This window comes from Macaca nemestrina, chromosome X (assembly GCF_043159975.1).
Source record: "Macaca nemestrina isolate mMacNem1 chromosome X, mMacNem.hap1, whole genome shotgun sequence".
Classification (NCBI taxonomy): Eukaryota; Metazoa; Chordata; class Mammalia; order Primates; family Cercopithecidae; genus Macaca; species Macaca nemestrina.
This window is the reverse complement of record NC_092145.1, coordinates 21,110,876-21,133,297: the sequence shown is the minus strand read 5'-3', so window position 1 is coordinate 21,133,297 and position 22,422 is coordinate 21,110,876. Positions and strand designations below refer to the sequence as shown.

Here is a 22,422-nt window from a genome sequence, read left to right as displayed (position 1 = left end):
ACAAATCCTTAACCTGCAGAGGCCCCAGTTTTCTTGTCTGTAATTATTTTTTGGACTGCCTTAACTCTTTGTCTCTCAAGGTTGTCACAAATAAAAAAAAAAAAAAAAGAAGAAAGTATTTGGAAAAGTATGTAAACACACGATACAAAGGCAGGATGTTGGGATACTGGTGATTCTGTGGCCACGCCTTTAGAAGGTCTGGTCTTAGGGTAATAGTCTCGTCTGGATGGCAGGTGGGGGTGGACATGAGGGAACACGTGAGGGAACTGACTTGGGAGACTCAGACTTCAAAGCTACCAAGACTCTTACCCTCAGGTTGCTGCAGTGTTCTGAGCTCCCTGACTCCAGCAGTGGAGCCAAGGCCATGTTTCCAAACTCCCACCAATTGCTCAGATTATAGAGCTCAGTAGTGGAATGGGGAGTGCTCAAAGGCCCAAACAACCACCGGAAGTGGAAGTCTTTCGGGACTCCTCCCTCTTGGCTCAATTTACTATCCCCACAGGGGTTTTAAGCCTGGCGGAACTTGCCAAAGAGATCAGCTGTGGAGCTGGGGAGGGAGGAAAAGGTGGCAGATAGGTGAAATATTATGAAAGAGCTAGACAATCCTTGTTTATTCACTGAGCAGTAACTAATGGGTGGGCCTGAGTGGGATGTAGGGGGGCAGGGAGATACATGTTTGCTATACTTGATGTATATATACTCTTTTTTGCTTAAGAGTCATGTGATAACTCTAAATACAAATGCATATATAAAATTCTAGGGTTATGAGATTAAGTCATACTGCAGGCCAATGGGAAAAAAGATCTCTAAAAACATATGCCAACTTGCATATAGCCCCTGACTCAAGTCTTTTAATTTCTATCGATAAACTCATTGATCTTCCCCAAACATATGTTTTGAACCTAGTTTTATTTTCATCTTGCACAGTCTCAGGAAAGCTGCCTGTAAGTTAACTCCCATCTCATAGGCTCAGGTTTTCTGCAAATGTTGCCCTGAACTCTATAGCAGTCCAGGATTCAGGGAACGAACCCAGTCCCCTGCTGCCCCATCTGCCTTGATGAGTTGATAGGTATGGTGTTTTAAAACAATCCGCAAAACAATTTGCACTGCAGAGTACTTAGGAGTTTTTAATTGGACAGTTGCCCATATTAACGGAAATCAAAAGCATCGTACAGTCATTCAATGTCCCAGCACTGGAGTACAGCCCACTGTTTTCCTGTGTGGGGTTCCACTTTAGTCCTTGTCTGTGTGCATGCATACATTTTTACAGAGTTGCAACCACTGCCTTTTTCTGTGGCTCTGGTTATTGACATCTAGTTTTCCAAGTAACATTGACACACATCTGTTCAAATCAGTTGACGTTACCATCATGACTGACTCATTTGGCGGGAAAACCAAATTTACATGCCAATTGGAACAAAGAAGTGTGGGTATGGGGGAACAGCGGGGAGAAAGAAATGGTGGGAGAAGATTCCTTGGACTTACAGATCATAAAACATTTCCCAATAACATTTTTAAAGGATGTATAATATTACACTGAGTGACTGATTATATTTTACCCTTCTATTTGGGACACTTGGGTGGTTTTCAATGCCTAGAGAGTTTTAAAATGCATATAAATTACAGCCTTTGAGAGATGATTGTATTTTCTTGAAACGAGTCTTCTTGTCCAGATCCCCGCCAAGAGTGTTGATGTAGTGTTCCTTTGTCGGAAAAAGAAAAAAAAAATCAGTACTGCTAACTGGAGATGCCGGATGCCTTCAAGAAAAACATTCCTGTGATTTAAATTTTTAAAAAATTATGTTCAATTCTGGTTTATCAAACAACCTGGGTATCTTGTCTCATAACTTACCAAAATGTCGAATTTTAGATTTAGATTTATACTAAGCTCTTCCTAGTTTAAGGGCCACGTCTGCCTAATAAACTTTATACAATGCCACGTGCACGCAGCTTCCTCACTAACAAATAACATGTGTTGGGGAAAAAAATGAGAAAATAGTGGAAAGGTGCCTCCTTGGAGGTGGTAACATCGGGTCAATTAATCAACCGAGTATAAATTGATTCACTTTAGACAAGTCTCCCACACATTATGATGCACATTTAGCAACGTTGAAAAACAATTTAAAAGAATACCTTAGGGAGTTGTTAAAGAGAATTTATAGTCTGGAACGAATTGCAATCTTCTTAATTGATACGGAAATGTTTGGCTAAAATATTGCTTTATTCACATTTTTGTCCTTGGAGGAAAATCTAGGCACACTGCAACTTGGATCGTGTAAATAAAGGTACAAGGAATGTTTTAAGTCAGAAAAGGGCACCACGCAGTCGGGGGGCTATGTGGACGAGCTCAATTTCGATGCATCTCGGGAGACCCGGGCAAAAGGCCGCTTGGATTCCGGGAGGCAACGCCCCCAAGTCAGGATCCCTTGCTCGCCGCCCTCCGACCCTCGCGTCCCCAACCAGTCCCGTATCTCACCTGGGTCCTGCAGGCGTCCACTGGAGGAAGCCGGATGGCGCGGGCTTGGTCTTTTCAGGAAGGCTGGCTGGCACCGGGCTTCCTTCTGGCTCCAGGGGGAACCGTACAGAACGAGGAGAAAGGGGGAAGCTGGTGAGAGGCAGAAGGGGCGTCACAAGGTGGCTCCCCCACCCCCAAGTGCAAAGGCAGGCGGATGCGGGAACCTGTTCGCCGTTTGAGCCTGGAGATCGCGGGCCTGAGGGGCCCTGCGCTGGCCGGCCGGAGCGGGGCGGGAGCAGAATGGGGGCTTCCAGGCCTGAGAGTCTCCGCCGGGTCGGGCTGGTGGGCGGCGCCCCGGGAGCCTGAGGGTCCCCGTCGGCCCGGGAGGGACCCGAGCCGCCCCCGCGCACTGCCCGGGCGCAAGGGAGTCTGGGAGAGCCAGCGTCTCGGGCCGCTGAACCCGACTCCCAGCTCTGGACTCCGGAACCCCGGCCCCACCCCAAACTGGGAAACTTCTAGGGGCCCACTCCTGGTCCCGGGAAGCCCAATTCTAGCCAGCCCATTCAGACCAGAGGCATTTGGGTGTGTTGTGGCTTTTGTTGAAAGGTGACAAAAAGTGTGGGAAAGATTCCACGCCTCCCTCCCCACGCCCGCCAATGGTCCTTTACCTGCCCATGTTTCAGATCAAATAATTAGCTCAAGTGATTTGAACAGAAAGTTAGCGAATTAGCCCTTTTCCAGTCAGGAAAGCTCCCAGGCGGGCAACTCGCAACCCCATGTCCTCACCGAAGGCTCAGGAGGCCAGCCCAGTGAGGGATGGAGGTGGCTTTGGAGGGCGACAGTTGTGCAGCACTCATGAGCGACAGCGCCCAGGACTTTTGGAGTCACGAAGGGCCCCTGAAATCGACAGCTCAGGTCCTGCCCCTGGGGCGACAAAGGAGTCTTGGGGGCGCGCCTCCAGGGTGGAATTGTGGTAGCAGATTTTTGGGAGAGGAGGGCGCAAAGAAGCTAGAAACGCACATCCTCATTCGGGAACTATCCCAAGGCCCCCACGCTTCTCAGCAGGCCTCAGGCTCAAATTGGGCAGGTTGGCGCCTTCCACCCCGCCACGGGTTCATCCGCCCGCAAGGCCTCGCGCCTCACCGGATCCTTCTAGGGTGCTGGAGCTCCATGGAGCCTCCCTAACCCAGCAGCGGGGAAGGGAGGGCGAGGGAGTGGGGAAGCAGCCTGTTACTTTTATCTTTCCTGAACTCTTAAGTCCCTTCCATACCCAGGACATGAGCGCGTTTACGAGGAACCGAAGAGAGGTGTGAAGACTTCTTGCAGCTGCTCACCCTTCCTCTCCCCTTACTCCTTTTCCAGTCCTCCCCACCCCCCACCATTTCGTGGTTGGGGACTGAAGATGGGTTTTCTTCGTTGTCCTGTGGATGGTATTCTGATTGGGAAGGGATTTTTTTCAATTGTTTAAATTCTACCTGAGCAGGGAAAGGGGGTGCCAAAATGAAGCATCATTCACGTCCAGTCACATATGCAAGGACGGGGCAAACGTTTGATGCAATCTTGGGTCGCGCTCCTCCCAGGGCCCACGCCGCAGGCGATGGCCTAAGACTTACCTGCTGGGTAGGCCCGAACGGCAGTCCCAGACTTACCCTGGCAGCGGAAACAATACTCCAGAGTACTGATCACTCACTGCAGAACTGTTCCCGCTGCTAGGGCACGGCTGAGCGCGGGCACCGCGTCCCTCCTCGACTCGCACCGCCTATGTGCGCCCTGGACCGGCCACCCCTAGCCCAGCCAGGAATACTGCCCTCCCCGGACTACAGTCCTGCTGCATGGACAAGGAAGGTCGAGGACCCGCCGGAAAGAGAGACGCGAGCCCCCGCCCACCTACCTGCTCCTGAGCCGGCCTCGCGGGGAGCGGGCACCTGGTGGCAGGAACACGCGTCCGGCAGACCCCACCTTCTACCTTCCCCACGAGGGGGTATAGCAGCGCCTCACGTTTTGAACCATTTAGAACACTTCAAAACATGAATTGCTGCTGTATCCCCTCGGAGTCAATGAAGGGGGACAGATCTGGGGTACCTGCGGGTGAAGAAAGACTGGATGACTGGAGGAAGCCCCGCCCTACCCCATGGCAAGGAATAGGGCAAAACTTATGACTAGGCCACCTCACTCCAAGTTAAGGTACTTTTTATAACTTCATCATTTGATTTCCAGGAGCTGCAGGTGGAACCGAAGGTGTGGCTCTCAATTTTTTTCCCCCGAGGATGAATCTTGGAAAAATGTAGTGGTGAAAAGCAGAGCGATGGGAGATAGGAATTAGTGTGGAGGAGAATCTAATTACTTCTGAAAGTAGACGAGTAAGATTAAGTAGAGGCAATTGGACATCTGGATCATTCTTGCCAGCTTCAAAGTCTTGGTGAAACTTCTTCCTGCTGCATATTACAAGTCTCATTCATTGTCCCCATTAAAAACAAAACAAAACAAAAATCCTTTATTGGAAATGGACTCAGATGACTGAAAGAAAATAACCAAAACCTCAGCGGTAGCTTCAGCTGATTCTAATATATACTATCGCTGCGACATATATATCCATCTTTAAAAGCATTTGATGTCCTAACTCACTGCTAGTGTTTTTTCTTACAACACCCCTGCTCTGAGTCATTTTTAAGAGCTTCAAACAATGACAGAGAAATTTCTGTAGATGAAATACCAGTTTACATATTAAACTGGTTACTCAAACTTATTTGTAATTTACACCTATCAATGCCGTCTATCAAAACATAAATCAAAAAGTTTAAATACTTGATGTCAAGTCGCTCCTTCCTGTTTCAAGCAGCTCCACAGAAACTCTTTCATGTCCTGAAATGGCCGGCACTGCGCATACTCCTTAATGATTAACTCATTAGATACCACTTTTTCCTTTTTAAAATGGACACATATTAGCAACAAGTCACATGCATGACCCCTTTTTGTTTGAATACAATATTCAATTAAGCATTAAAAAAAACCCACTCTGAAATCCTCAATCACAAACCTAAAAGTTAAAACAAAATCAGCACTAACTGTAATGGTTTTGAAAGTTACAATACATTTCAGCACAAGTACCAGACATTTAAATTATGTCGGTTTTTCAAAACCAGTACAATGAATGTTAAGTGTCCTATTTATTAATTAATAAAATGTGCAGAGTATTTACTAAGATTAAGTATCAAATTTATAACATCCAGACTGAGATCCAGTGGTAACAAATACACTATGTCATGAAAAAAAAAAAAAAAAAAGTCATTAGTAACAATAACCCCATTCCCTAAATTGGGACAGACAATCAAGTATCTCTACATTCCATCTTGTTTTGGCAATGATATTTACAAACAATTTTACATTGACTGGGATTAATGGAGAAAAACGTCGTTGACTGCCCTTAAAAAGAAGAAAAAAAACATGTTTAGCAAATGTACAATTATAATTTAAAACTCCACAACTTTATCCCAATATTTTGTTCCACACACATATACGAGCCATCATGTCAGAAGTTAAAGTCATGCCTAATTTAACATTTCCTTAGTTGACTACTTAGAAAAACAAAAGTTCATTCGAAATAGCATCGGTGTCAAAGGCGAAGGTCCCTTCCAGATTGTTCTTGGAATCAAATTCATTTACACCTTTCACCCTAACCCCTTTCATCTCTCCCAGTGATAGTACAACGAGTTACACCCCTAAAAAGCCACCCTGATCCCCTAGTTTACATATTTCCCCTTAGACTGAAATTTACTTACGAAAAGAGATGACAAAGGGGCGTCTTGACACTTCAGGAGAGGGTCATTCGCTGATACAATAGACAAAGAATCGATACTTTCGAGTTGCCATAGCCCCACCCCCTTCTGAACTGCAATGTGTTTGGCTAAATGATTTCAGAGCCAAAGAATACGCCTCTTCCTCTGTTCATACTTTACAACGTTTTGTCTTTTAATTTTGCATATGCCTTCGTCTCCCACACCCCAAACACACGATGTACCTTCCCTTGGCGCATTCTAGCCAAACTTTCCCAATGTCAAGTTCCCTACAGGGAAAACTAGACAACTTTGAAAGTTAAAATTCGGGAGAGACAATGTGAAATTAATCACACATTTCTTTCCAAGACATAACTAACTGCTTGCAAGTAAGAGTCAGGAAAAGTTCATTTACATTCTGTCAAAACCAGTCGCTCCCGACCATAGCGAGGCTGACAGTCGGTCACTGCCCCTTACTCAGTTTTCTCTCCCCGCCCCTCCATGTTAGGTTTTTTTCCCCAGTCCGTTTCCTGAGAATTTCCCGGTCGCACTCATTTGTTAAACACTTTAAAGGTCAGATTTGCCCCCATCCCGCCCCCAAAACGTGCTTTACAACCCCCAAACGCCACAGCACTTTTTTCAGAATTACCACCAGATTTTTTTCGGCCTGCCGTAAACAGACGTTACAATCGGGAACGAGGCCAGCCACCAAGTCCCTTTTTTAAAAATCGCATGTCACCTCTGGCTCCACTCGAAAATGGCGCCGAAATCGAAGAACTTCTTAAATTTCATTGCAAGCTTTTTGCAAAGGTTTCTGGGATTTGCCTGCGAAGCTGTTTCGCCGCGTCCGAGAGCGAGCGAACGTGCAAGCCAGCGAGGGAGAGAGGGAGGAAGGGCTGGGGAGGCGGAGAGACAGACCGAGCGAGCGACACACGGACAGCGACAGACAGCGACAGAAGCGGGGACCGGGACTTGGGAGACAGCGAGGTTGCGGGGCGCGAGGTGCCGGGTACGGAGCTACAGGGACGCAGAGCCGAGAGCCGGGGTCGCAGCGCGGAAGGGACGCTGGCTGCTGCCGAAGCTCGGAGAGCGGCGTGGCGGAGGCGGAGCGGAGCGGCGCGGCGCGGAGCTAGGGGCCAGCGCGGAGCGCTCCCTGGGAGGCGAGCGGCGCAGCCGGCGGAGAGGCTCCCGGAGCCGCCCTAGAAAAAGCCGGCTCGGGGGGCGTGGCCACGCGCTGCTGGCGCTCCCCGCCCCCCGGTGGCCCCGCTCGGCTCCGGGGCCCGGGGGCGGAAGGGGGGAGGGGAGGAAAGGAGCGGTAGGGATGGGGGTTGTGCAGGCGCTCGAAGCCGCAGCCTTGGCCCGCTGCGGGGGCGGGCCGAGAAGGGCACTGGGCGCCCAGAGTAACCAACACCAAGACGAATAGCGAGGGCTCGGGGAGAAAAAACGGAGGATGGCAAACAGCAAAGCCAAGGGCACGAGATAGCACAGCGCGCACCCAGAGGCTCCTCCGATGGACGCCACCCCGCGCTCACCGGTCCTCTGGTGGTTCCTTTGAGCCGCCGGGAGGGCGCAAGGTGGCTGAGCGAGGCTTCTTGTTCGGTGCTTCCCAAACCTGAGATGGTTTGGGAAAGGAAACAGGGGGTCTCAGACCGCGTGGATGCAGCGCTCTCGCCACGCGTTTGAGTGCAGGTCTGTCGAGACGCCCCAGCCCTCGCCACCCCACCAAGCTCTCAGGTAGAGAGGCCCCGGGACAGGGTGAGCCCCATAGTCCTTTGGTGGGCATAACAGAGGGAGGAGCAATTGTTTACACATGTGTCCAGTACAAGAAGGGAAACTGATATTTAAGACTGAAGTGGGGAAAACGGGAGGGAAAGGAGCCCTTATCCTGGATGTTAGACCCTATTAGGGACCATGCTATTTTGTATTTGTGAGAATGGTATTGAAGGTAAGGAGGCCCTTATCCTTGAAGATGCATGCTGAAGTGTACAGAAGTGAAATGTCACGATGTCTGCAGTTTTCAAATGATGCAGCTAACATACGCACACATTATGAGAGAACAGAAAGGAAGCAAGTATTGCAATATGTTAACAGTTGTTGCATCCTGTTGGGGGTGGGGGGTAAACAGACGTTCGTTGTACCGTTCTTTCAACTTTCCTAAATGAAAATTTTGGAAGAGTTCCCTTATAAAATAGTGCCTGAATGCTAAGAAAATGAACGCGGCTTCTTTTCCTTTCCCTGTCCCGGGTGGGACAAATCTGCGAGCAAGCAGGGCTCAAGGCCAGTGGGGTCTGGACGGGAAGAGCAATGGGTAGAGCTGGCCTGCAGCTGCCATAGCCCTGGGCAGGCCAGGAGGGGCCATTGGAGCCTTGGGGCAGATGGGGCAAAGCTCTGCGGAGGAGCTGCCGAGCGCGTTGGCCCCGGGGGCAGTGCAGGGTGGGGACTTCCTGGCGGCTCTCAGCAACCCCTGGTCCGACTCAGACTCGGTGGGCTCGGCTGCGCCATGGATGAGCAAAGAAACCCGTGGGCCGCGGGGAGCTGAGCCGCGCGCCTGCAGTCGTCGCCACCGCGGCCGGCCACCGCATTCCCCGAGGGAGGCCGTAGTTGTCGCGGCCTGCAGACGGCGCGCGGGGTAGCCCAGAACCGCGTGCGGGCGCCCGGGGAAAAAAAATCAGGTGCCGAAAGAAAGCAGCAACACGCGCGCGCGCGCACACACACACGAAATCAGTTTACAAAAATAAAACCGCGGAATCTGCCGTGCTCGGCGCTCGAGTTTGAGCTACTTAACTCTCGCATGCATTTTACTGTGATATTTCTGTAGAGCTGATGGAAAATCTGAAATGTCTTTGCAAGGGCGATCTCGCAAACCCAAGGCGTTGCAAGCGTTTCGCAGCCTTTCGCTGGCGTCTGCGGCTCTTTTCCGGGGCGCGGGGAGGGAAAAGAGTAGCGTCTTCCAGGGTCTGCAAAGCTGTTTTGAAAAGTTAACCAAAAAGGTTTTACAGAGCAAGATTTTCTTTTCAGGAAAGGTTTTTAAAACGGCTGATACTCGTCCAGTTTCGGTGGGCGCTAAAAACTCTTATTACTAAGCTACAAGTTTCCCTGTTAAGATTTTCAAAAACCCTCGTGGACAGGGCTGAAAGTTTGCCGGGCTGTGAGACGTGACTGAACACGCTTCTAAATCCTCAGATAGATCATTTATAAAGCTTTGGTGCCCTTGGGATGAAAGGCTTTGCTGGGTTTTTAAGGCTTGCCTTCGTGGGTAAATTTGCTTGGGTTGCTACAAGTAAGCATTCATTTTCCCACCTAAATTAGTAAAAGGGCAGAAGATTCCAGCGACATAAGATAAAAGTTGAGTTTGTGGCACGTTCTCTAAAGACAAATTGTAGCAGCTTTCTTTATTAAACTCCTTTTGCTACCTCAGCAAATTGGAGAGCCAGTTGAATATTGATGAATTCTTTGAGGGTGAGTAATATTGCTACAGGCCGGAGAAAGTAAGGGAGGACAAGCTTAAGCATTTACTCAAGTGAACAACCTTCAAATGTTTTTCAACTGTGATGTCTCAAGGATTTTCTTAGGACCTTTGAAGCAAACCCTGATTCTGCAAATGGCTTCTCTTTTGGTAGGCCCTTCCCAACTTGACAAAACTCACAGGATATAAATTGCCCTGAGAAGTGGTGAGAAACTTATCCTAGCGTTGAAAAGAGGCACAGCTCACCAACTGGGGTGTTGGGGGGGGGCCTGCAACTGGTAGTCAGGCAACTTCTCGCGGGGCAACTAGGAACCTGAAATGAAAATTGCACACCATCTATTGTTTTTTTGGTCCCTTCTGAAATAGTGTTTCAAGGCAGCTGTTTTCAGGAAAATAGCACATATTTTCCTTTCTCTTTTTGTTCCGTGAAACATTCGGAAATTATATTGATAAGGAACAATCATAGTTAGCCGAGGGAGCAATAGCTTTGAAGGCTCTGAGGGCACAGCTGAGAAAAATAAATTAGCTCTAGACTAGAGATATTCAGCAAGGAAGTTATGCATAACATGGTATCTGGCATAAATTTTGGAAAATGTTTTCTGGAAAGCAACTGTGAATGAATCTTGGGAAATAGATGCTGGAGAATCAAGTTGCATTAAAACTTATTTTTGTAAGTTACAAAGAAGATTTCTAGAACTTCCCATTTTTATTTTAAATAGAAATGCTGTTTATGATTGTGCTTTTAATGAAGGCCTTGAGTTAGGGAAACAAGACTTTCCTTATGTTGTAAATATCCTGAAGTCTTTAGAGAGATAGAATCAGGATAGAGTTACAAATTTAACAGAAAGAAAACTGTAATTGTGTTATGAAGCTTCTATTGTGTTATTTGTAAAGGCTTTTTTTCAGGGTTCAAGCAATGGCTAGCAGTGAGTAGTAACTGTATAATACATAATGTAAGAATGCTTGTCCTACTCTCAGATTAAACAAAAAAGATAGTGTCCTTTGGTAATTTTTATGTTATTTTATGAAATTAATTATAAAATATAGTTATTTGCAAAACTCAGAACTTTGGGAGAAAAATTCTAATCTTAACTTCTCCTACCCCCATGATCTCACCAGGAAAAAGTAGAATGAATTAGTAAATTTTTCCTTTCTGCCAAAGAGAAGCTTAGTAAGTCATTGGTAGCTGTTGCTTTTGATTTCTAGATCTCTTTTCCCTCCTCAAAGATGCAGAATCGCTACCTTCAGTGCTGCCTGGATTTCTTCTTTCAACCAGGCTTTTTTTTTTTCTTTCTTTTTTTTTTTCCTGGGTGTTTAGTGTCATTGTCTTAATTATTCCTGGATTTTTGCCCATTAAATCAAAGACTGTCTCAGATGACGGCAATGATTGGAACTTTTTGCTAAGGAGGGCGAGAATGAAGGGGTGTAGGACAGTCTCAGTGTCTCTTTACACCATGCTGGCCCTATAGTGCAACCTGTAAGTGGCCAGGACTTGCTGTCCTTTGCACAGAGCATGAACTGACAGAGCAAAATGTAATGACAGGGGCATGGAGACCAAAAACCCATCTCTTGTAGGTGTGGTGGCCATAATGGGGGTTCAAGTATAGTACTAGGCTAGATTTAGTCACTTGCTTTCACCATAAAATTACGGTAATCAGTTTCACCTCACACTTCTAGCACTTTCCTTGAATTTCAGCTAATTATAAAAAGGAGAAAAGAAAAAGAAACCCCAGTATATCAGTGTCAACCTGTTAAATGCAATCTTGTTGAGGGAAGCTGAAGTGCCTTTGGAAGGTTGGTTGCTCCATTGATATAAAAAAAATTGAAATAAACAAACAAAAACACTAACCAAAAGTGACCAGCACCAAGGATGTCCTGTAAAAAGCACAGAGCTCTGCTTTGTGATGTCTGAATGACATCGCTTTCCGGATCTTGTTATATGAAAAGAAAACACTCCTGGGGGCAAATAATATCTTGCTGGGTAGAAAGAATAGGAGGGAACCACAAATCGAAGAGTGCGAAGGGATGCTATCTTTGTTTAAAACCAAGATGCAGCTGCAGTATTTTCCAAAGCATGAAATACGTTATTGAAATAGCAGAGAGAAAGTGAATGTGCATATCTGAAATGTTTACATGAGAGATGGTAACACGACATCATCCGGAACTGAACTCACTCATGGTTGCCATTCTTTCCCCCGAACATCCGTTTGCATTTTAAAAAATTAAAACGTAAGAGATAGAGTGTCAATTCACCAGGCATGGTGGTGGGTGCCTGTAATCCCAGCTACTCGGGAGGCTGAGGCAGGAGAATCGCTTGAACCTGGGAGGTGGAGGTTGTAGTGAACCGAGATCGCACCACTGAACTCCAGCCTGGACGACAGAGCAAGACTCTGTCAAAAAACAAAAACAAAAACAAAAACAAAAAGGCAAACAAAAAAACAGCGATAGAGTGTCTAGGACTGATGGATAATGCCATTTCTTTTGCCTCCTGTTTCTTAAAATTATTCTTGGGCTTGAGATTGGGTGGGATTTTGCAGCGGTTCATGACCAGAGTAAGCCCCAGCCCTACGCGTGGAAGAGGAAATGGAAATCCAGATCCCGTTTTTAATTTTAGCATTTGCCCTAAACCCAGGGCTCAACAGCTTCTTTAGTCCAGAGTCCCCAGGAATGCCTACGCCGTAGGCAGGGAAGAGTGAAAACGAGAGTAGGGTGGAGAGCAAGGGCCAGGGCAGAGGAGAGAAAGAAAGAAGATGAAAGAGGAGAAAGAAAACCAAGTCCTTCTCCTCTGTCCCTACTATCTGTCCTCAAGTTCAGAGTCTCCACTTGCCACCATGATGTCATCAAGGTGACCTTTTCAGGCCCCCCATTTATCTCTCAGCTGAGTTCTGCTCCTCTCCCAGTGGTCCATGGAGTTCTGCTGGGAAAACACAATTTTGATCATGTTAATCCTCGGCACAAAAGGCAGATGACTAAAAAGCTTAACTCCTTAATGTGGCGTTCAAGGCCTTCTACAATCTGGCTCCAGTCTTCACCTCTGCTTGCATCTCCTACTCCTCCAGTCACACCTTCTTTATGCATTTATGCTGGATATCCCTGTTCCTTCCATTTCCACATCCTTTTTAGGCTCAGCTCAAATGCCACCTCTTCCATGAAGCCTTCTCAGATGGCCTCAGAGTTGGAGTTAACTGCCTCTGTCCTGTCCTGTCACAGCACTTTAATGAACTTAGTTGTTCTGAGACTCTCTTCCTAACAGACAGTAAGCTCCTAGAGGGTAAGGACATGTCTGTCTATAAGTATCTTCTCAGCGCTTTGCACAATACTTTGCATCCGTTGATGTCCAATACATATTTGCTTTTTTGTTTTGTTTTGTTTTTATTTGTTTGTTTTTTGAGATAGAATCTCCCTCTGTCGCCCAGCCTGGAGTACAGTGGTACCATCTCAGCTCACTGCAACTTCCGCCTCCCAGGTTCAAGCAATTATCATGCCTCACCCTCCCAAATAGCTGTGATTACAGGCATGCACCACCACACTTGGCTAATTTTTGTATTTTTAGTAGAAACGGGGTTTCACCTTGTTGACCAGGCTGGTCTCAAACTCCTGACCTCAAGTGATTCACCTGCCTTGACCTCCCAAAGTGCTGGGATTACAGGCTTGAGCCACTGTGCCCAGCCAAGTTAGAAAGAAATCCAATACATATTGTTAAGTGAACATATACCTGAGAAGGGAAAAAAGGAACCAGAAGAAGTGAGAACAAGGTGCTGTGGTGGTGGTAAAGATGATGGCTAACATCCTCAAGAGTTGGCTTAGGCACCATTTGGTGTTCTTGGTGCTGACCAAGGGTTGTTGAACTCATATCTAACACGTTGGCTTCACAGATGTCCATCTGGGACTGACACTTGGAACACATCCTCTGGTATAATATAGAATTAATTTGCTTTTAAATTAGCTGCTCAGTACTATAAACTCTCTCCTGAAAATCTGTCACCATCATTTTATACTTTTAAGCTTCAAGTTGATCCTTGAAGGGAAGGTGGAATTTGGATGGAATGGGCAAAAGAGCATTTTCAGAGGCCAGGAGACAGAGAAGAACTGAAAGGAGATGGACCTAGTTGGACAGAGCCTTTCTACTGGGGAATTAGAGACTGGTCTGGACAAGTAGGGTGATGTCACATTATGGGGGTGTGGGGGGTGGGCGCGGTGGCTCACGCCTGTTATCCCAGCACTTTGGGAGGCCGAGGCGGGTCGAATGCTTGAGGCCAAGAGTTAGAGACCAGTCTGGCCAACATGGTGAAAACCGGTCTCTAATAAAAATTACAAAATCTAGCCAGGCCTGGTGGCGTGTGCCTGTAATCCCAGCTACTTGGGAGGCTGAGGCAGGAGAATGAAGAGTAGCTTAAACCCAGGAGGCAGAGGTTGCAGTGAGTGGAGATCGTGCCACTGCACTCCAGCCTGGGTGACAGACTATTGTCTCAAAAAAAAAAAAAAAAAAGCTTGGGCGCAGTGGCTCACGCCTGAAATCCCAGCACTTTGGAAGGCCGAGTTGGACTGATCACGAGGTCAGGAGTTTAAGACCAGCCTGGCCAAGATGATGAAACCTCGTCTCTACTAAAAATACAAAAATTAGCCGGGTGTGGTGGCAGGTGCCTGTAATCCCAGCTACTCAGGAGGCTGAGGCAGGAGAATTGTTTGAACCCGGGCAGCAGAGGTTGCAGTGAGCCGAGATTGCACCTCTGCACTCCAGCCTGGCCGACAGACTGAGACTCTGTCTCAAAAAAAAAAAAAAAAAAAAAAAAAAAAAAAAGAGATTATGGGGGGCCTGGAAGTAGGCAGAGGAGTTGTGACTTTAGTTGCAGTGTTTTTTAACAGATTCTCTGGGCTTATATGGTATAACCCTGTGGACTACAAACTATGGTAAACCTAGGACTACCTGAATAATTAGAATATCCCATTCTCCATGCCACACTGGAGTGAACTTTCTTATTTGGGAAGATAAAGAGTGGAAGAATACTATTTATCATATGCCTATTCTGTATCAGGAGATGTACTGGATTATTCCCCCACCCCAGGTATTCCCTCCCTGTCTCCCCCCTCCCTTTCTCCCTCCCTCTCTCACACACCTGCACTTGGACACACCAGAAGTCCCAACTAGGACTTGATATTAATTAACCTTTAAAGTTAATCAATTTTTTGTTTAATTACTCATACAAAGTATGCTATGAAATACCAGTAAATATCAGGTTAAAAAATTAATTGAAAGACAGAAACTTACTATTGTGTGCTGATTTGATGGAACAGAGGAGTGAAAATATAGTACGTACCTTCTGGATTGAGACTGTGGTTTTCGTTTTTGTTTTTGTTTTTTGGTAGTGGCAGAGCTTCAAACTGGAGAATGTTCTTTTTCATGGGCAGTTTAAAAAAATTGTCGTTAAATATTTTCGCGAAGTTAAAACAACATTGATAGTAACTTGGGCAACTTAGATATTCCATTCCCTGTACTTGCTGTAACTCAAATACCAAAACCTATTTAGAGTTTAGGTGCATCTATCATTAGAGGCGTGTGATTTCTTTACCTGGGTAAAGCGAAAGAAAGTTAAATTGATGAAATATGAAATGAAAATGAGAATTAATTTGTAGAATGAACCATAAAAGAACGAGATTTTTGAAGAGATTATTTTATTTTGATTGCAGACTGTAAATTATCACAGGGAGTTGCTGTAGGAATGACATTGAGGCTTACTTTTGGGTCAATTTGTTCCTGTCCTGACCCACCCTTGGCAGTGGAGAGAGCTAGAATTTCTCTAACTCCATAGAAACCAGTCTCACTGTTGCTTTAGGACTGGATTCTCTCCCTACACTGGGCTTCCTTTAGTGCTTTGTTATGTAAATACAGCTTCAAAAATAGAATAATTATTCTGTAGGCATTACTTGGAAAACGAGCTTTTCTTTTAAAGATGTGTGCTTAAGTTGCAGACAGAGCTTTAAAGAGCTCTTGATAGAAATATATTTGGCGAAGAGTCAAAAATTTTAAAGTAACTTTAAAAGGTGAATAATTTACATTCGTATAGTGTTTATATAATAGGGTGTTATGACAAAGCCAAAACAACATTGAAAATAACCTGAGCAATTTAAATATTCTTCCTAGTAACTGTAAAATAAAAGTGCCTTCGCTGACAGGGAATTTTTTTCATGTTCCCAGGTGGCAGGGATTATTTCATGTTCCCTTATATTTGAAAACTGGTATTAGCATTTACTTCTAGGACTCAGACCAATTCCCCCTTACCTGTCAGAGAACATCTAGCAATGAATGCTGACAAAGCTACATAGCAAAGTTGGGCAAACCTGTCACTTCCCTTTCAGAAACCTGTTTATGCACCCTCCTGCAATCCCACCACCTGCCCAGGCCAAGTAAGTGAGCCCCTCTCCGCTACTGGTGTTTCATCATTCTGGGAGCTACTTCGATTTCATGCATTGCCCTTCAGGTAAGCCACAGGAACCTTACCACAGGCCATGCCAGATGGTTGTGAATTGGATAAGAACAAAGAAAAACGGAAGTAGCAAGTGGTGGGGAGTTTAGTGTACTATATGACTTACTCATCTGCAAGTCAATAAGCAAAGTCCCCTGCCTCTTGTCCTTGGATGCTGGATAATAATAAATATAAGTATACATAATATATATACATACATATATACGTGCGTGCACACACACACACACAGACACACATTACCTGGATCCCCTACCTCCTCACCCCACTCTGAAAAACTTTAGAGTATCCTTGGCCTGATCTGAATTACATTACATTAGAGAATTGTTGAAAGAGTTCATATTACTGCTAATGTGGGGAACATAATTAGAACCAACATTAGCGCCTCTACCCAGTATCATCATTGCTATTATTTGATTTACATCTTACGCTTTTTTCCTTTGGCTTTAACTGTCTTTGTCAATCTCCTGTTATAAAAATAAATAGAAGCTTCCTATGAAATGATTTTCACCAATCAGTCAAGTCCTGTAACTTGTTTTCCTTGAAGAGGGAAAATATAACTGATGGACACAAGGAAACAGCAGTGGCATAGCATGTCCTTTTCCACCCTGTGTTTTGACATTAACGGTATTTACACAAATAAACTGAAGGACATTGCATTTGTGGAGTTTGCCAGTGTGATAAGATTGAAGGGGTGGTAGGAAGCCTCTACGCTGGTCCCCACTAATCCTGCCTCCTGGTGTTCCCACTCTTCTGTAATCCCTCCTAGCTTGTGAGCTAGACCAGACTCTTTTAACAAGTAGAATATGGCAGAAGCCATGGGATGTCACTTCTGTGACTTCTAACTTGGGCCTTTTGTCATCCCCTTCCCCTTCTCCCTCTTCATCAGCTGCCATGTTATGAGGACGCTTGGACAGCCTATGGAGAAAGCTACAAGAGAGGAACTGAGGTCTCCTGCCATCAGCCACTTGAGTGAGCATGGGAGTGGATTCTCCAAACTCCAGTTAAGACTTGAGATGACCACAGTGGCAGCCACAGCTTGACTGCAACTTACGAGAGACACTGAGCCAGAGGCACTCAGCTAAGTCGTGCACAGATTCCTGACCCGTAGAACCTGTGACACAATGAAGGTTTGTTGTTTTGGGGGTAATCCGTTATTCAGCAATAGATAATGAATACGGAAGGCCTTGTAATTGTATAACCAACGTGAGTTTATAAGCGGAAATCTGACCTCATTTGTTTTCTCCTGAAAAAGTTGTAGAACAATCACAAGACTGCAAGTCACTCCCTCTCTTTCTCTCTTTTGTGGGAAATAAACAAGTATAATTACAATTTTTAAACCCATTGTTTTATTCTCAAATAAAATTACAATTTAAACAGGATATTGTAGAGCTCCATTGTAGGGATTAACACTAATGAGAATTAAAGGACATTTTCGTGAAAGCCAGCTTTTTTTTTTTTTAAATAAACACTCATCCCTTGATAATGTATTTCTTTTTCATAAAATTAAAAACAATTGTGGGTATGTAGTAGGTGTATATATTTATGTGGTACATGAGATGTTTTGATCCAGGCATGATGTGTAATAATCACATCATGGAAGATGGGGTATCCATCCCCTCAAGCATTTATCCTTTGTGTTACAAACAATCCAGTTACACCCTTTTTGTTAATTAAAAATGTACAATTAAATTATTATTGGCTATAGTCACCCTGTTGTGCTATCAAATATTAGGTCTTATTCATTCTTTTAACTATTTTTTTGTACCTATTTATCATCCCCAGTTCCCTCCCACCACCCACCCCACTACCCTTCTCAGTCTCTGGTAACCATCCTTCTACTGTCTAGCTCCATGAGTTCAATTGTTTTGACTTTTAGCTCCCACAAATAAATGAGAACATGTAATGTTTGCCTTTCTGTGCTTGACTTATTTCACTTAACATAATGACCTCCAGTTCCCTCCATGTTGTTGCAAATGACAGGATCTGATAATGTATTTCTTATAAACGTGTGTGTGTGTGTGTGTGTGTGTGCTTAGTTTAATGCTTGACTAAGCCTTCATTACTTGTGAAGGAGGGACGGGTGTATTTCTATGCATCTCCAAAGTGGGCTATAGGTTCAAAGTAGTAAGAAAAGACTTTTTGCCCTTAACATTTACATATACTTTACACAGTTTTCTAAAAAACCTGGTTGGCTACTTTCAGGCTACGAGAATAAAAATTTAAACGTTACTTTGAGTTTCCTTTTATGGGTGAAAAATCTCACTATGGCCCTAAGTTTTAAATATTTGACAAGCAATTATCATAACAAACGGTTTCAGACATTTTTGGCTTTCCCAGAGATTGAAAGGTGAAAACGTTCATTTCTTTTGTTGGCAATGAAGCATTTCATCTTATTATCACAAATATGATTAACACTGTTATGGATTTTTATAAATTATGTCATCTTAAAAATTAAAGAACATTACCACAGTAAAGGAGAAAAACACTCTTTTGAAGTGGCATTTTCAAAAGGCAAATGAATTAGTCAATTTGAAATGCAGGTTTTTCACAAGGTGTTTTTATCTTCCCATCTTTAGAATGGTTCCTTTAGCTTATGGGCTCCCACGCCCTTTCTCAGTACCAGTCAGTCAGTCAGTCACCTGGATTGACCATCTACTGGGTACCTTCACCAAGTAATGGAAAAGCAAGGCAAAACAAACAGGCTGGGCATGGTAGCTCACGCCTGTAATCCTAGTACTTTGGGAGGCCAAGGCGGGTGGATCACGAAGTCAGGAGATTGAGACCATCCTGGCTAACACAGTGAAACCCCATCTCTACTAAAAATACAAAAAATTAGCCAGGCGTGGTGGCATGAGCTTGTAGTTCCAGCTACTCAGGAGACTGAGGCAGAAGAATCACTTGAACGCGGGAGGCAAAGGCTGCAGTGAGCCGAGATCGCGACACTGCACTCTACCCTGGGCGACAGAGTGAGACTCCGTCTCAAAAAAAAAAAAAAAAAAAAAAAGCAAGGCAAAACAAACAGGAGACAGCCCCCACCCTGCCCTGCTCAAGAAATATACAATCGAATTGAGAAGATCAAACATGCACCTGAAATGTTTGAAGAACACTTTTTACTGAGTAATGATATGTCCAAGCCAACAAGTGCAAATTACTATTGAATTTTGAAAAATTATGCCCAATTATTCTGAGACATTAACCCATGAATGATCCTTGACCACATCTTTTTTTTTTTTTTTTTTTTTTTTTTTTTTTTTTTTTTTTTTTTTTTTGAGACAGGGTCGCTCTCTGTCACCCACGTTGAAGTGCAGTGGCACGATCTTGGCTCATTGCAACCTTCACCTCCTGGGCTCAAGCAATCCTCCCACCTCAGCTTCCCAAGTAGCTGGGACTACAGGTATGCAATGCACCACCACGCTTGGCTGATTTTTTTTTTTCGTATTTTTGGTACAAAAATATAAAAATACAGGCTGGTCTTGAACTCCTGAGCTCAAGTGATCCTCCCACCTCGGCCTCCCAAAGTGCTGGGATTACAGGCATGAGCCACCATGCCTGGCCTGCATCTTTGTTCTTACTGTTTCCTTTGCCTGGGATGCCCTCCCCCTACATCTTCACCTGATTCAATTCTACCTCTCACTTCAGGTCCAATTCATAGGCTCCCAATTCTGTGAAGCCTGTGCTTACTCCCTCTTGTCATGTGTTGTACTGGAGACTATAGTCTACCCAACTCTCCTCCCTAAAATTTCATGAGTCATACTTCTTCCGTATCTCTGATCACTTCTCTTCTATCTATTTTGATGACTGTTCTTCTCCTGCCCTTTTCCTAACAATGCCATGAGGACTGAGTATTAGAGAATTCTCTTTCCTGCACTCATGTGATTCCCCCAAGGCTTTATCTCCCAGTAATTACATTTCTTGAGCTGATTCCTGGACATATCTACTTGGATGTCACTGTCATCTCAAACTCAATGTGTCCATCCTAGATTCATCTTCCCCCCATCCTCTACCATCACCCCAATTTCCTTACTTAAATCCAGGGCTTACCATGCCTTCTGAGCTTCTAGGGCTCTTAATGGTGACATCTTTGAGTCAACATCTTCTTTTTCACATATATCCAGTCAGACAAATCAGAGCATAGCTTAAGTCTTGTCCTCCATGAAACCCGTCTCTTTGCTCTAAGGCCTGGAGCTTTCCACGCTCCAAATTCAATTTCTCTCTTAATCGTGAATGAGGCTTATGTAGACATTTAACTGTTTCCTGTAGGCTAGAATGAATGAAGTCCTGTTGTTCTTCACTTGAAATGGGTCTCATTTTCTTCTCTTCCTACCCTTCAACTCCTTCTCCCATCTGCTGTCCTTATCTCTTCTCACCTAGGTGAGAGCAATAGCCCCCTAAGCAGCCTCCCTCCAACACGGTGCACTTGTCCACCCTGTTCCAGGGGTTATGCCCACAAAGAATACTCTTCATCCTCTTCTCTGCTTAGCCAAGTCCTCCTCATCTTCTAACAGTAGGGTCATTGCCTATCTCTACCAAGAAGCCTTCCTGGATCTTCTAGTCCACATGGAAGTCTCTCTTCTCTGGGAGTGAGTTTTGAGCATAGAGGGGGAAAGTGGACTTTGGTGCTAGACAAACCTGGGTTTGAGTTCCAGTGATGTCATTTCCTAATGGTACAATCTCCGTTTCTCTGAGCCTTAGTTTCCTCATCTATAAAACAGAGAAAATCATTTTCATCTTGTAGAGCTGTTGTGAGGATTAAATGAGATCATGTATAATGTGTCTGACACATAGTAACTCCTGTTATTACCATGGAGGTCTTGAGTCTTTTCCAAGGCTGATACATTATGCAACTTCAGGGCAAGTCTCTGAATATCACCCTTGCAGTTGTGAAATGCTCAACTTGCACCTCGTAGCCCAAGTCTAATGTATCTAGTATTGATTGTTTGCAAAGTTGCTTGCCTGTGTTTTAGTATTAAACAATTTGTTAGCTTCTGAAGAGAGGATGGCAGGGGGGATTTGCTAGCTCTCTTGTACACAGTCTCATATACCACTCATGCTCTAGCCCCATCACTCACCACCATCACCACCCTGCTACACTACCTCCATTGTATTGGACCAGACCACTGGCACGTTCTCGGATGACCTCGGCCCAAGGCCTCACGTCTATGCACAGGCACATTCTCTGGACTGCAGTAGCCTCTATAGCCTCTATCTCTGTAGGCCTCTCTACTTGTCTCCCTCACCCCAATTAGACTGTGTCAGTCTTGTTCCCCACTGCATCCCCAGCATCTAACATAGTGCTTGGTGCATAAGACGGGCTCAATAAACATTTGTTGCATGAATACACTGTTTTCAGGGATTATTACTTAGTTTTCCTCAAGAAGAGGCAGGGGATTTTTAAATTTAACTGCTCTGTTTCTTCAACTACCATGACCGAATTTCTAAATCTACCCCCTGCTGAAGCACTTTGCCTATATTAAATGTGCAAACATTGTGTCAACGTTGTGTAATTTTAATTAATTTATCTTCGAGACAGGGTTTCTGTCATCCAGGCTGGAGTGCAATGGCACGATCACAGCTCACTGCAGCCTTGACCTCCCAAGCTTAAGTGATCCTCCTGCTTCAGCCTCCCGAGTAGCTGGGACTACAGGCACACATCACCATACCTGGCTAATTTTTAAAATTTTTTTGTAGAGATGAGGTTTCTCTATGTTCCTCAGGCTGGGCTCAAACTCCTTGGCTCAAGCAATCCTCCTGCCTTGGCCTCACAATATGCTGGGATCACAGGTGTGAACCACTGTGCCTGGCCAAATTAATTTATTTTTAATGACAAATAAAAATTATATATATATATATATATATATGATGTACAGTATGATGTTTTGAAATAGTCTGCTTCTTAATAGGTATGTGACCTCGGGCAAGTATCTTAATCACTCTGTGCTTCAGTTTCCTTATTTATAAAATAGATATGAGAAGAGTATTTCTCTCACAGGTTGTAGTGAAGATTAAATGAGATGCTTTTACTATCTGGAATGTGTTCTCTCCAGATCGTCCCAGGACTGGCTCCTTCTTCACATTCAAGACTGAGTTGAAATGACAAGTCCTCAGAGGCCTTCCCTAAATACGCTGGTCCCTTCTCCAGTTTATCTCATATCACTTTATTTTAGGTTCTCCATAGCATTTGTTGCAGTCTGAATATTTATTTATTTATTTTCTGTGTGACCTCAATTTTTCTGAGTCCCTTTC

The 22,422-nt window shown here is 44.8% G+C and overlaps 2 long non-coding RNA genes across 3 annotated transcripts; one reads left to right on the top strand and one right to left on the bottom strand.

Moving 5' to 3' along the window:
* Positions 1-1,107: 1,107 nt before the first annotated feature.
* Positions 1,108-4,340, bottom strand: LOC139360573 (uncharacterized). The gene is made up of 2 exons (XR_011618057.1): positions 2,477-4,340; positions 1,108-1,703 (listed from the first exon to the last, which is right to left on the bottom strand). It is a non-coding gene; the product is annotated as an uncharacterized lncRNA (long non-coding RNA).
* A 3,208-nt stretch (positions 4,341-7,548) lies between these two features.
* Positions 7,549-18,170, top strand: LOC105481415 (uncharacterized). Of its 2 annotated transcripts, none has more exons than XR_011618105.1 (3): positions 7,549-7,917; positions 16,052-16,173; positions 17,066-18,170. It is a non-coding gene; the product is annotated as an uncharacterized lncRNA (long non-coding RNA). The 2 variants fall into 2 exon arrangements; XR_986935.3 differs by having other exon boundaries at positions 7,549-7,962.
* Positions 18,171-22,422: the final 4,252 nt, after the last annotated feature.